The sequence below is a fragment of the Xiphophorus hellerii genome, chromosome 6 (genome assembly GCF_003331165.1).
Source record: "Xiphophorus hellerii strain 12219 chromosome 6, Xiphophorus_hellerii-4.1, whole genome shotgun sequence".
NCBI lineage: Eukaryota > Metazoa > Chordata > Actinopteri > Cyprinodontiformes > Poeciliidae > Xiphophorus > Xiphophorus hellerii.
Genome location: NC_045677.1, coordinates 27,142,530 through 27,156,245, shown reverse-complemented (window position 1 = coordinate 27,156,245; position 13,716 = coordinate 27,142,530).

Here is a 13,716-nt window from a genome sequence, read left to right as displayed (position 1 = left end):
TAAACTTGAACTGTGAGCTTTGGTCAAATCAGACTGAGACTGAGCTTTGGAGCCAGCAGCCATTCAGGTGGCCAACAAGGGATGAAAACAACTCATGTCCAACGTAAGGTATGGTGGAGGATCTTTGATGATGTTGCAAACTCTTAAAAATGACAAGATTTAATAATAATAAAAACAACATTAAGTTTTTGTAAATTTCGTTTTTTGCCATAACTATATGTAAAAAATTATACATTTTGAAGAAGGATTTTCTTTTAACTGACTGAATAAACGTTCTTAAGTTAAAGTTAGATACGTTTTTGTTTAAGATTCTGCAGAAAAAGATACATTTATTACATTTTTTTTACTTAGGAAGGCAATAATTGTGCAATGTGCTAAGAATATACCAAAATTCCCCCACACTTCAGCTATAAAAATAAAACAGTGGTATTGGTACTAGTACAACTTGGTAATAAAATGTTCCATATAAAGTATCCGAGAAACTTGTCTCTTAAAAATGTTCTTGGTAAATCAAACCGCATGCTGTACTGAAACATGAAATTGACAAAATGTTGGAAGCTATTAAATAGATTTATTTCATAACACCAAGACAAGTCAAAACTAAATTTTCAGCCTTGAGTGAGATTCAGGACATTTCGTCAGAGCAAAGTGTGGCTCTCTTCCATTCATTGTTTCTCAGCCAAGGTATTTCATGATAACAGAGCATAATCCGAACTGCTCTGAGTCTGCAGCCTTCACAGAACCCTTGCTTTCTGATTTCTACATTTTCACAAACACGCCGACTGGAATGCAGCTTTCCTTGCGCTCTTCCCAAGAAAACACCAGCAGAAACTCAGTGGAAAGTTTCTTTAAGACACCACATGTGTCAGATTAAGTTGTTTGTGAGTTATAACACGTAATACGTCTCAGGCAAGTTAAAACAGTACAGAGATATGACATCTTTTGGCTCAACTCCAGTCACACACATGCATACCACACATCCCTTCCCCGCCCTGTTTGGCCCCGAGAACCCCGAAGATTACTCCCTCATGCATGACTTTTTTCATTTGTAATCCACCCCTCCAATAACTTAAACAGAAAAACATATAAACATCTGCAAAATGTACTGTTACAAACTGTTGGCTTGAACTTCATGCACGTACTATTTTCTGAACAGTCACGTCCATGGTATGTGCTGTGGCAAGACTACAAATAAAACATTTTACAAATACCTTCAATGAATGTGTTTACTTCAGGGAGCTTTTTGGGGGGATTTCTGTCCTCACTGCTAGTGAAAATAAACCATAATACTGCACTAAACTTTCACTTTTTTCACAGAAATGCCAGTATTGTGGTAAAGGTCTGAACTTGACAGATTCTTGAACTCGCTGGTATCTAACACCTCTGGGCTTAGCTGCAACATTAACTGTGAGCCAGGCCTTATCAGCCATCATAGGTGTCAAACCGCAGCAATTCTCTTCTGGAAGCTGTGTTCACATAATGGAAATTCATAAGTCCCAATAAACATCCACAGGCAAGGTTCACAGGAAGTGTGAGAGGAAGTAAGTCACGTCACTTACTGATATGACTTAGAAATAATCAAACACTCAACCTGCATGATATTTTGGTGACCTTGGTCACATGACACTGGCTTGCCTGAAAGACAAAGTCTCCTGTACATGGCAGCCTGATGCCAATAGATGAGACAGGAAACGCAGAATGCAGCCAGTTATTGGTGGTCCATGCTAAAGCTTCCATCTGTTCCAGCAGCCACACGTCTTCACATTCTGTTGCTTGTTATTGGAAAAATCTATTCTTAATTAAAGTTATGTTTAATGTTTCACCCCAAATCTTCCCCAAAGATTAATATGGACATATTTTTGCTTCTTCCTCACTATACTGCTTGTCTCTCCCATATTATACTTCAATCAGTTTCAAAGAACATTTTAACAAGACAAAATACTTTAAAATCTGGTTCTTTTGACTTTTGTTGCAATTTACATCTATGTTTTAGTTAAAGCTAACACTTCTGGACCATTGGATAAATATGAATGTTTCTTTTGATTCATGGTACATTTCTGGTAAATTATTTTTTCTTGCTACTCACCATTGTTTGTACCATTTAGATGCTACAGCCTGAGCATTGTGGATAGATAGATGCAGGTTGAGTTTATATTAGTGGTGTCTTATTGTGGTTTCTAAGGGCCTTTTCTCCACATGTTTTAGACGTTTCCCTTTTTCAACACACCTAAATCAAATAACACCTGGTTCATTATAAGGCCTCTGCAAAACCTGATGACATGGTGAGCAGATATAATCTGCTATTTTCATCAGGTGTGTTGGAGCAGAGACACGTCTATAAAACACAAAACACGAGACTCTGAGGACTGGAACTGGACACAGCTAGTTTATGATGTCATAACTGCACAGGTGTCTTTTTAAAAAAAACAAAAACAACAGACCAGAAATGCATGCAATCACTTTTAATTATAGGCACCACTTTGACATATGGTAGCATTTCTCTAAGACGCATGTCGAGCTGTGGGGAAGCTATTATTTAGACTATGTTTATATAACAAGGCTACTGTCCTGATTCTAAAGTTCAGAACGCCTTTAACGCATTTACCTTTCCAAAACAGCATCAAAAGCAGGAATTTCTCTTCATACTCTCGTGCTCAGTAGGTAATTTCATTCTGATATGATCATAGGTGAAGCAGAATTAAATGTTCCACAATGACATGTGGGTGTAATCTTCAAGCTTTTATAAATGATGTGCTGCATTCATTTGCCAATGGATTTCATCTTCATTTTGAAAATTAAAGTTATGTCACAGTACTTGACAAATTACATAAGTTAGAACAAACACCACATAAGCACATATAAGGTCTAAAAGTCGGCAGTCCTCTTCAAGACAAACTATGTAAACATGGTGCTTAAACCATTTTTCTCCCTGCTCTGGCTGCTCAATGCTACAGTAAGTGGAATGTGAACCATGTAAAAAGAGTCTTCTTCGTTTAAGACATGAGAGGAGTCAGGGGTTGCTTCACAGATCATCTTTTTCATGCTGTTGTTACATAATAGGCTGTTTGAAATGAAGACAGCATGGTGTTGATACTACATGTGAATATGGAAAGCATATGGTACCACTGAAAGCCATTATGTTTTCACTCCTGCTTACTTGGTCCCTTCCTCATCAAGGGAGACACAGATGGAAACCACCATTCATAGCAACCCGCTTCTGCAGCTGCTGGAGCAGAGTGTTTACGTGCAGGAGAAGGGAAAAAAGGAGCAGAGAGCGACTGTAAATATGGGATGCACAGCTGAGGAGCTGGTGGAGACAAATGCCATCGTTAAGCTGTCGGCTAACAAGACACAGAATTTTACATCTGAGGTGTTTGGCTGACAGTCTTATCCAGAGGGACTCCCGGGGAGGACTTTAAGCCTGGCTCTGAGATACTTCATGACTGTTTATGGACGGATTGGCTGTTGTAAGAATTTGAACTTGTGACCTCAGATGTTGTAAAAAAAACTCCCTCATCTATCTGTTTCTTCTCTATGGAATAAGGATTTCCACTTGCTTTTGGCAAAGCAGTTTCCTCTGCATCAAAGTGCTTCAATCATGTAGAAAAAAGTGGAAAACATGCAAAATAAGAATTTCTACCCACAACCACTCAACCAATTTGGATTTCATTTCAGAGGACTGTAACACAGTGGAGATAAAAATACATGCCCTGCTTTTGACTTTTATTAAATAAAAAAAATTGCACATAAGCATGCACTGTTGGTTGTTGTGTTTGTATGCCAAGCTGGTGGGAGTCTTTAATTTTTAAGAAGTTGAAATTAAGATTTGATGAAGGCAAAGCTGGCCGATTCCAAAAAAGATTAGAGCATTTATGTTACAGCAGTAAACCCTACAACTCTTCCTCTGTTACAATAAATGTTATTCTATCAATAAATCACAAAAAATGTTAATATGTAATATTATTATATTAATAATACATAATAATATTAATATAATATTATATTATTACTATTATATTCATATTACATATTATTGTAATAATAATATGTAATATATATGAATAACCTCTTTTTTTCTAAACTCTTGACTTGTATATACAGTATATACTGTATATATATATATATTTCTATTCACCCATCTATTCCTTCATCTGTTCATGTATCGTCTTCCACGTATCAGAGGTCAGTTTGAGGGGATAACAGGTCCAGAAAGAAGACCCAGATGATGTAGTGGGGGAGCGGCTCCACTCTGAGTTCCCTCTGGATGACGACAATCCTCCCCTTATCTCAAGGCCAGAGCTTGGCCACCCTACAGAGGAAGCTCATTTCAGCTGTTTGTTCCCGAGGTTACAATCTACTTCTTATGAACTCAGGTGAGGATCAGAAAGGAGCCATTGGTTAATCAGGAAGTCTGATTACTATATCAATGTTTTCATCACCACACCAGACAGGAAGGACCAAGTCATTAATGCAGAAAAGGTTTCTGTCCATCTATCCATGAGACATCTGGCGTGTAATTTAAATAATATCGCCCTGCAGAACTTCTACAGATTGCTCCTGTAATCAGACAAAACGTCTATTTGAACGATATGTTCATTCATCTTTTGGGGGTGTTCTTCATTACTTATGAAGTAATCAATCAAGAGTGAAAAAATTTGGGAAGTTCATCAAATATTCTGTTCTTCATTAAGAAATTCTTAAATATCAGTGTCAAATCTCATGTTTTATTTCTCCAAAACAAGGTGATTTCCATCCGTCCTTCTATTATCTGAACATGCTGATCCTTGCAGGGTTGTAAGGGGGGCTGGTGCCTATCTCCAGGGATCAAGAAAGTGATTTGTTCCAATTAATATTGCTCATAAACTAAATATATCAACAAAAATATATTTTCTAGATTAGGAAAAAGTTATGGACACACTACATTTAAAAAATGCCTAAACTAAAATCCATACTAGACTCAATTTTCTTTCTGAAGGCCTTGAGAAGGTTTGACCATATTGTTCAATCTCGCTTCAGCAGTCAGAAACACATAAAGCTACATTTCTAAAGTTTAAAAGGACAAACCTGCTTCAGAAAGTTTCAGCTGAATAATGACATCCTAATTGTTTGCATTTGATTTTAGACATCTATCTGTGATCTTAGAATCGCCTTACAAAAGGAGATAAATGTGGGGAATTTGCTTTTTTTAAAATAAATACTACAAAACATTTTAAAACATTTCTCCTGCTCCCATTCTTTGGTTCTATTTTTAAACATTCTGATATTTTTTACGGGAAGATAGGCATCTCCTTAAGTTGATCCAAATGCCATACAAATGCTCCAGTTTTAAGAGTGTTTTAGAGGTGGAGGTACAAAGGGGAAAACAGCTGACCGTGTTCCTGTTTGTCATTCAGTAGCCACAGTCTCCACAGTGCTGACAAAAGCAAGTGCTGCCCTATCAAAATATTTTAGTTGCTGTGCACAGCCTAACAACGCTCGACAACAGCTTACCTGCACTACAACTCCAGAGGCAGTTAATGGACCAAATACTCATCCATCAAGAAATATGTCATGTCATAAAAAACCTATCCACATATTTTTTTTGTTTTAAATCATACAGCTTGAGTTTTTGAACAGCTTCTGCAGCATGAGTCCTTGTTTCAGCAGACAGAAGCTCTATCAGTATGTGAGGTTTGTTTGCACATGCAGAGCGTTTCTTTAAGCATACTGACATCTCTTTTCTCCAGAAAAGCTATTAGTGAAAGAAGGATTTTCTGCTGTTTTATTTGTTTTCAATGTTTATTACTTTATGTCTTTTATAGTGCTGTCATTATTTTCATTGTGACATGCTTTGATAATTATGGAAGAAAGGGGCTTTATAGCTAAACATTACTTTTAACATCAGGAGATAAACAATTTGTCACTACTGAATTTAGACTGAATAGATTTATTCATGCTATAAAATACCCAAAATGACAGCAAATTCTCTTTTTTAATTACACTTATTTTCTTCATGCTTCACAGCAGATCAGGTCAGCTTTTCTTGCTGTATCACAATGCAGTAATATAACAGATAAAAAAGGGTGAAACAGTTCTGTAAGGTTTAAGGTTAAAGTTATGATCAGTTGATGACTCACTTAGCATCTTGATTAAATATAAATCCAGGTAAAGCAAACTACAAGGCAGACTAATTAATTAATAATTAAATAATACTAAATAATTACTGGTGTATAATTCTGTTAAAGATAGGAACTTCTTATATCATATCTCTAGTAGATCACTTTCTTATCCTCTTCTTTTACCATAAATTGAGATTAATTAATCACTGCTGCTAACGGTTATGGTTACTCTGTAAAGTTTATTGTTCCAAATGAGACTTCTGCTGCTAAAACAACCTTCAGTCACGGTAGTCCCATAGTATTCAGTGAAAGTTCTGTTTTTGTTAACTTTTGAATCAATATTACTTTTGGTTATGTGGTGGACTTTTTACACATCAACTCAGAACATGTAAAGCCTGGTCAATCAGATACAGTCAAAAAATAAAAGTCAGACGGTGAAAAAAGAATTCTAAAATAGTTCATCTACTATAATACCTCTTCATTTTATACCACTTTACTTTTAAAACAGACTAACTATTACTGGAAATGCATGACACGTACCATTGTGTTTTTGCACAAAATATCCTTGGTGTTGCACTTCATCCTTTTTTCATTTCCTGTGTAAATAAGCATCGGAATCTATGCAAATATTTCTTCGATGCAAACGTGACGATGACTTAAATGTGGAGGATATAGCTTTTGCATTAAGCCACAATAACCTTTGTGAGATTTTAGTCAGTCAAAAAGAGCAGGAGTAGGAAGGAAAAGACAGAGCTTGTATGAAAATAAATATGGTGTGAAAGTTTATCTTCTTCCCATACATTTTTAGGATATGTCAACAGTTTCTGGCCCTCTCTGAGTAGCCACCACCCGTCATGGACAAACAGCGCCAGCCCTTTGAATGCCAGCTTCAAAGCCGATGTTTTTTCTGCTGAGGTATGAATTATATGGACCAACACCACCACCCACCAGCTCTACTCCTTTCCTTCAGTTCACAGTCAGCGGTAGAACTGGGATGCCTTCAGCCAGATGTTGGCGAGCTCCAGTGTTGGAGGACAAAGGTTACAAACTGGCAGTGGGGGTTTGGGAGGGCTTGGTGGCAAGAAACATGATGGCAATGCAGTCAGAAGACGTAGTTCAACAGAGCGCGCCCCAGTCTGACCCTGTGTGGTTTCAATTAGGAGGGCCAAGATGGAGGTCTGCTAATTGAATTCTGCCAGCACTAATAAACTACAGCTGACATATATTTTGCATGAGGTCATTTGTAACATTATACCAGTTATGTTTATGTTATCCATTTTGCTGTTTTTATAGCATCGTCTCCTGTATTCCCAGATACTAAATCTGGTTGTGGTTAGCATCATCATATAGCATTTATAGTCAGCATAAAGGAATCGATTCAAACCAATTAAAATGACAACATATAAATAGATGAATTGAATTTTTTTGATCAACTTTCTATTAAGTTATCAGCAGTGGATTATGAAATTGCATAGAGACTGAAGGAGGAAAATCCATTCACTGTTTGTCTGACTTATGAAGGAAAATTAAAAACACATTTCTGTTACACTTTTTATTTTCTTTCAAATATTTTTGTTGTCTCTTAGAATAATCTTTTTTTTTTAATTAAATAAAAGCCACGTATTAAAAACAAAGATCAACAAATTGGATGTTTGAGTTTTAAAAACAAAAGAAAATTTAACAAATGCAAACACTTTGTTTCTACCATTCATTTGGACCAACCATGATATACGATACAAGATCTTCAGAATGAATAAAAACCCAAGTCACAATGACCAGATTTAATGAGAATAATAATATGTAGATTTATTCCATATGTGAGATCAGAAATAATTGAAGCTGCTGTGTGAATGAAGCAGATGACTGACAATGCAAAACCTAATGTTGTGAAGTTTTGACAGTTGAATAATATCTGTTCTAATGTTCGCTGGGTAATCAGAGGCAGTACATTTCAATATGTCAAACACAAATAATTAACTAACAAGTTTAGAAACATCTTCCCCCCACTGCTGGAGGATTTTCAGTCAGTTGTTACTTCATCACAAAAAACAATAAATGACAATATAACGCCACACTGTTTCATTAACCAGCTTAACTTACTGAATTTTTAATATATGCAGCAAAACATTTAAGAACATAGATTGCCATGTCTCTTTGTGAGGTGAGTAAAGGGAGTGAAATTATGAAACTACTGAATGCTGAGGGGAAAATGATCAAATCTGCCTGAAATTGCATTTGTAAGAAATACTTGTACATGCCCGGTCATGTAAGTGAGTCTTAAGTTAACAAAAAGACCTTGCAGATATTAATTAGTTGTTTCTCATGGGCGATTTACTAGAAAGAAGGTTACAAACACGAGAGCTGTCAGTTGAAAGACTGGAAAAGATTAAATCTCTGTTACGAAAGTGAATGTACAAGGCCTCTGACAAAATAGTCAAAATTCCCTCTCAGTAAAGAAAATGGCTAGCTTGTAAAAGGGAAATCTAAATGGTACCACATCCAGAAAATGTGGTAAACCGTCCCCGGACCCCTCCCTCTCCCGCTCCATCACACCAACACTCATGCAGGGATGCAGAGGCGTCACCGGGGTGCTGCAAGCATTTTCAATATTCACAGACTCATGGCAGTACAATCCCCCATTTTACTGTCCTTAGACACTCTGACTTGTAACAGTCTCATGACACGCACATATAGTCTTGGTGGTTCTGCGCCCGTAATGGCATCCAGAGAGGCAGCTGTACAGTCAGCCTCATCTCTGGTGCCTGTGCCTCTTCCAAATGTTAAACTACATCCAGACAATGCTGTTTGATGCTTCTTCTTCTTTTCTTTTTGTGTGCGACAATTGAACATCTTCCAAACGTAGTGATTCCATATTTTTTGTCAGGGGTTGTGAATGAAAAAACTGTAAGGTGCAACCGAGTGAAACCCTGTGCTCTAAATCTCACCTTTCAAGCCTCCCTTTGACTCTGTTTGTTTGTTTTTCAGTCTTAAGCTGCTGTAGAGATGTGGCTTTGCAAAGCAGAAAGCATGGAAGAGATTATGCATCATCCGCAGACATACTGAGAGGTTAGTTCTGTGATTTGTGATAAGAGATTCTATACAGTTTGATCTTCCATACTGGAAGTTGGATGAAAACAGCTTAAAGTAGTGGAAAGATACTGGGGATTTTGTTATTGGCACTGTAAGGTGTTGTTGGGGGAGGTGAGCTTAGAGAGTTTTTGGCCACACACGAATGTGGTGGATTTTAGTTCCCTGGAAAATAGTTTGATATCAATCTTTTACTTTAAGACTATCACAGGATGCTAGGATGTGGGTTTGAGTTACTTTTAACCACTCCCCATAACTGTGTCTTTACAATGAATATACATGTATATACGTACATCTTAAGCTGATATTTGAGTAAATATTATCCACTACTAGCGTAGAGACAGATTATTAAAAATCATTAAGTGTGAGCTCTTAATTTATGTTATTATAATTTGCACTGTCAGAAAAGATTTTATGTTTGACACTTTTCCCCAAGCTGAGCAGCTTCCATGTAAACAAACTAAAGTTTCACTGCAGCTTCCGACTGTATCAATCTGCCTGGTCCACTGTGCCTCTTCAGTCCATTTTTAGCTAACCATTTAACATGTTAGTCTTATGACAAACTTTCATTTGCGTAATCGCAGTGGCACGTTCCGTTTCCAGGTGGTAAAACTGTGGAAATTTTTATTGGCAAAATTAAGCAATCTTGGCCAATGTAACTTTAAAATACCTAGACACTTAAAATAAAACAGCAACATACCAGTATATGCACATTGTCTGTGATGAAGATTAATGTGTTTTAATGATAGAATGTAATTTAAAAATGTCGGGGCAGTCTGAGTTGGGGTAAGGATTCTATCACTATACAGGTTTATTTACTTTTCTAAAGATTTGTTTCTGAAAATAGCCCAAATAAGGGAGTTAAAGTGTAAAATGTTGTGCTCTTGTTCACAAACTAAAGAGTCTAATGTCTTTTTGAATGTATTTTATATGTTCATTTACAATACATTTGCTCTGTTTCTAACCAAAATGTTGTCTTTTGATGGTTTTGACATGTTTGTAAATCAATCCAATGTACAGTATCTCTGTTGACATTTTTCCATAACTTGAGCGATATGTTATATTTCGTCACTATAACACTCACAATATGTTTGCTTTTCTCTCCCTGTTTACACCAGATAATGCCTCATAAACTCTCGGAGCGGCGCCCAAACCTTTATAACCTGAGAGTCAGTGCTCTCTCCATCCATCTTAGCCCCCCGTTCTAGCTAACATACATTACTATTCATCATCAGTATTCACACCTGTCCAAATCTATAACCTCATTGCCTGGAGGGAGGACTGAAAAGGCAGAAAAAAAAAAGCCATTGCTGAGGAGGGAAGAATCCAATTCCCTGAATGTGTGTATCTCCTATGTGCATTTGTCATACATCAACCAGACAAGTGAAGTCCCTCTCTCTTTGCTCGCAGCTCCTCTCTGACCCGGCTAGCTTTGTCCTGACTCATAAAGAGGGCTAAATGAAAACCAGCCTGACCCCCCTCCTGCCTCCACCTCTATCGCTGTTGCTCTTGTCTCTCTGCAATGAAACTCATTTCCTCTGTTCTGTGTATCGGTGGCAAAAAATACACACAATCTTGAAGACAAAGTTCTCCTGAACCACCCACCTCCAGTCAGACCAGACAAATAGTGTCCGTTTCTTAAAGAATTCCCTGAATGTGGGAGTGGATCTGCAGATGCGGGAGAACTGTCATGCCTTAAAACCTTCAGCCCACTCCCAAACGCCCCCTCCACCCATCCGACGTTTCACATACATTACTGAAATGTGTGAACAAACAGATGGAGGAAAGTGCATATGTATGCCTGCTATCAGACAGCTGCATTAGTGCTCATACAGAACATGGCCTCGCAAAGATATGCATACTCCTCGTAGATTTTTCGCATTCTGTAATGCAATAACCACAAACATCCATGTTTCTTATTAGGGTTTTCTGTTCACACCAATACAAAGTAGCACATAAATGTGAAGAGGAAAGAAAACATTTTGCATAATTAAAAATCTGAGAAGTGTAGCATGCATTTGTATTGAGTCAATTTATTCTAAGGCTGACAACCCACAGGAGACAACCCAAGTCAGATTTTTTTTTTTTTTTTTTTTTACACATTTCAACCCATGTCTGACTTTTTCACAGCAGTCCAACAGCCCAGTTACAATCTTGCCAGCCCCAAACAAATCAGATTTGAGCTTCTTTCACATATCAAATACGTGACCAATTGTTTTCAAAGCATAAGCAGTGTGATCTAATTTAATCCGATCTTCATGTCATTGGCATTGGTGAGACATAATTCTGCGTCATAATTCTGCACCAGACCAGACGTAAACAATGTCTGAAAAAAATTATAATTATGAAATATAGACAAAGTGTTTTCCACTGAAGCAGGGTGAGATTATATTTCCACATCTCAAACTTTAAGCGTCTCAAGCCCAGAGCTAACATTGCTTCTCATTAATCAGAGAAGCAATGATGGTTCTGGAGGAGATGCAAAACTCAACAACTCAGGTAGGAGAATCATTAGACCATGAAGCTGGAAGTCATCAACTCCACAAAATAGATATTTTTACAAGGGTGGCAGAACAATTTTGAAGGAAAGCAAGAAGAATTTCACCTTGGAGGAAGGTTTCCTGCCCCCGAAAAATGTTTTAATGATGTTAGTAGCTTCAACATTATAAAATGTTTTAAAAATAATAAATTAAAACTTTTAATAGATATAAATACTTTTGCAAGGCACTGTGAGTTCATTCTGTGCAAGGTATTAATTTATGTGCTCTCAGAGATGCACGTATAAGCTATAAATGTGACTACAGTTCTCTTAAATTTCAATTGCCTCTCTGGTCCACATACTAACACAAACAGACACTTTAATAAGTGCATACACCCCCATAAATGCTGACACAAGAATACACTGAAATAAACTCCCTCGCATTTCACACTTGCTGACACATGTGTTGACACACACTCACACACATAAAATACTTGGACATCCCAGGGCCTGGGCGGTCTGTTTTTCCATTACAATGCCCTGGCAGGAGAACAATTCAACACAAGCAGAAACATTAACAGCAATGAGAGCAAAACCTGATGGCCAAGCTCATAAAAAAACAAATCCAGAAACTCTGAGAAACTAACTGTCTGAGATCGCAAATTCACAACCAGTATACATGTTGCGTAAGTATTATGCAATTTTCACAAGATTTGGTGTAATAAAACAAAGTGGAATCAATGGATAATATGCTTTTATTGTGCAAGAATTTTCCAAACGTCTTGCAACGGACAAAAAAAGTACCTCTTTTTGTAAGCGTCTGCTTTAATCAAACTGCTTAGGATAAGTAAAGTTTAAAAAACGTCTTTTGGAACTTACAGTTTATAGTCACTGGCTAATAAAGTAACTAGTGTGCAACTGCACAGTGACAAAAATAGAAATTTTATCAGTGATTGTTAACGGTAAAAAAAAAGACAGAACATTGTTCTTAGATCTGACCCACTAAAAACTTAAATTCAAACACAGAGACAAACTACTGTGTCTTGATGGAATCTTTTTTTTTCTACAGCAGAGAGTAACAATCAAGCTCTTTATGAGACTCTACCTCAGTAGAGTCTCATAAACTACAGTCTCTACACATTGTAGAATATGCTATGTGTTTTGGTCAGGAGAGGAAGGCAGGACACAACACTGGAACAACAAGATGATGATGATCAGAATCAGATGAATTTTCTGAGTTCTCAGAGTTCAGAGACAGGATTAAGAAGTCTGACTCTACGATCTGGCAGAGGAACCAGGGTGATGCAGGGTTTTCCACAACAGAAAAGTCCGGTAAAGCCTGGCTAACCCTTTCATGAACTGGTCTGCATATCTGTAATTAGACTCTCACACAGGTCTAACGTAATGGTAGACATTTAGTAAGGACACAGGCAAATTTGGCACTATTTGAAATTATACTTTGCTTTGTTTAGTTCCCTTATGTCCGTTTTGTTCAATTTGGTGATATAATCAAAACTTAATGGATCTGAATTGAATTAAAAGAGAGTGCTCCCAGACCTTAATAAGATGTTGCAACTGTCTGATTGGCAGAAATTACGGTCCCCTAAAAGACACCGTCATTGGAGACAATGGAAATAATTATATAACTCCTTTGTGAAGGAGTGTGACAAATGATGTGGGTTGTGTCCGGCTGCTTCAGCACAAGCAAATAAAACACGCAGGATGACCAGGAGACAGAAAACAAAACAACAGGAGGTGGAATTATGAAATACAAAACAAAAGAAATGGACAAGCACAAAACTGGATGTCTATAATCAATCTCTGAGAAATTTGATGAAGGAAATTGGATTTACATGAACTAAAGATAAACAGGGCAATCAAAAAAAAAAAAAACGCTAAAGTTGACTGTTCAGAAGCAGTCATGTTCTGTGGATGCTTGGATGAAAATCATATTTCATCTTAAAAACAATAGGAAGGAAAATGATGCTGGTCTAATAAAAGTGTCTCTGGTTTTGAGAAGCTTTGACTATATTAAATAATTCCAATCCCATC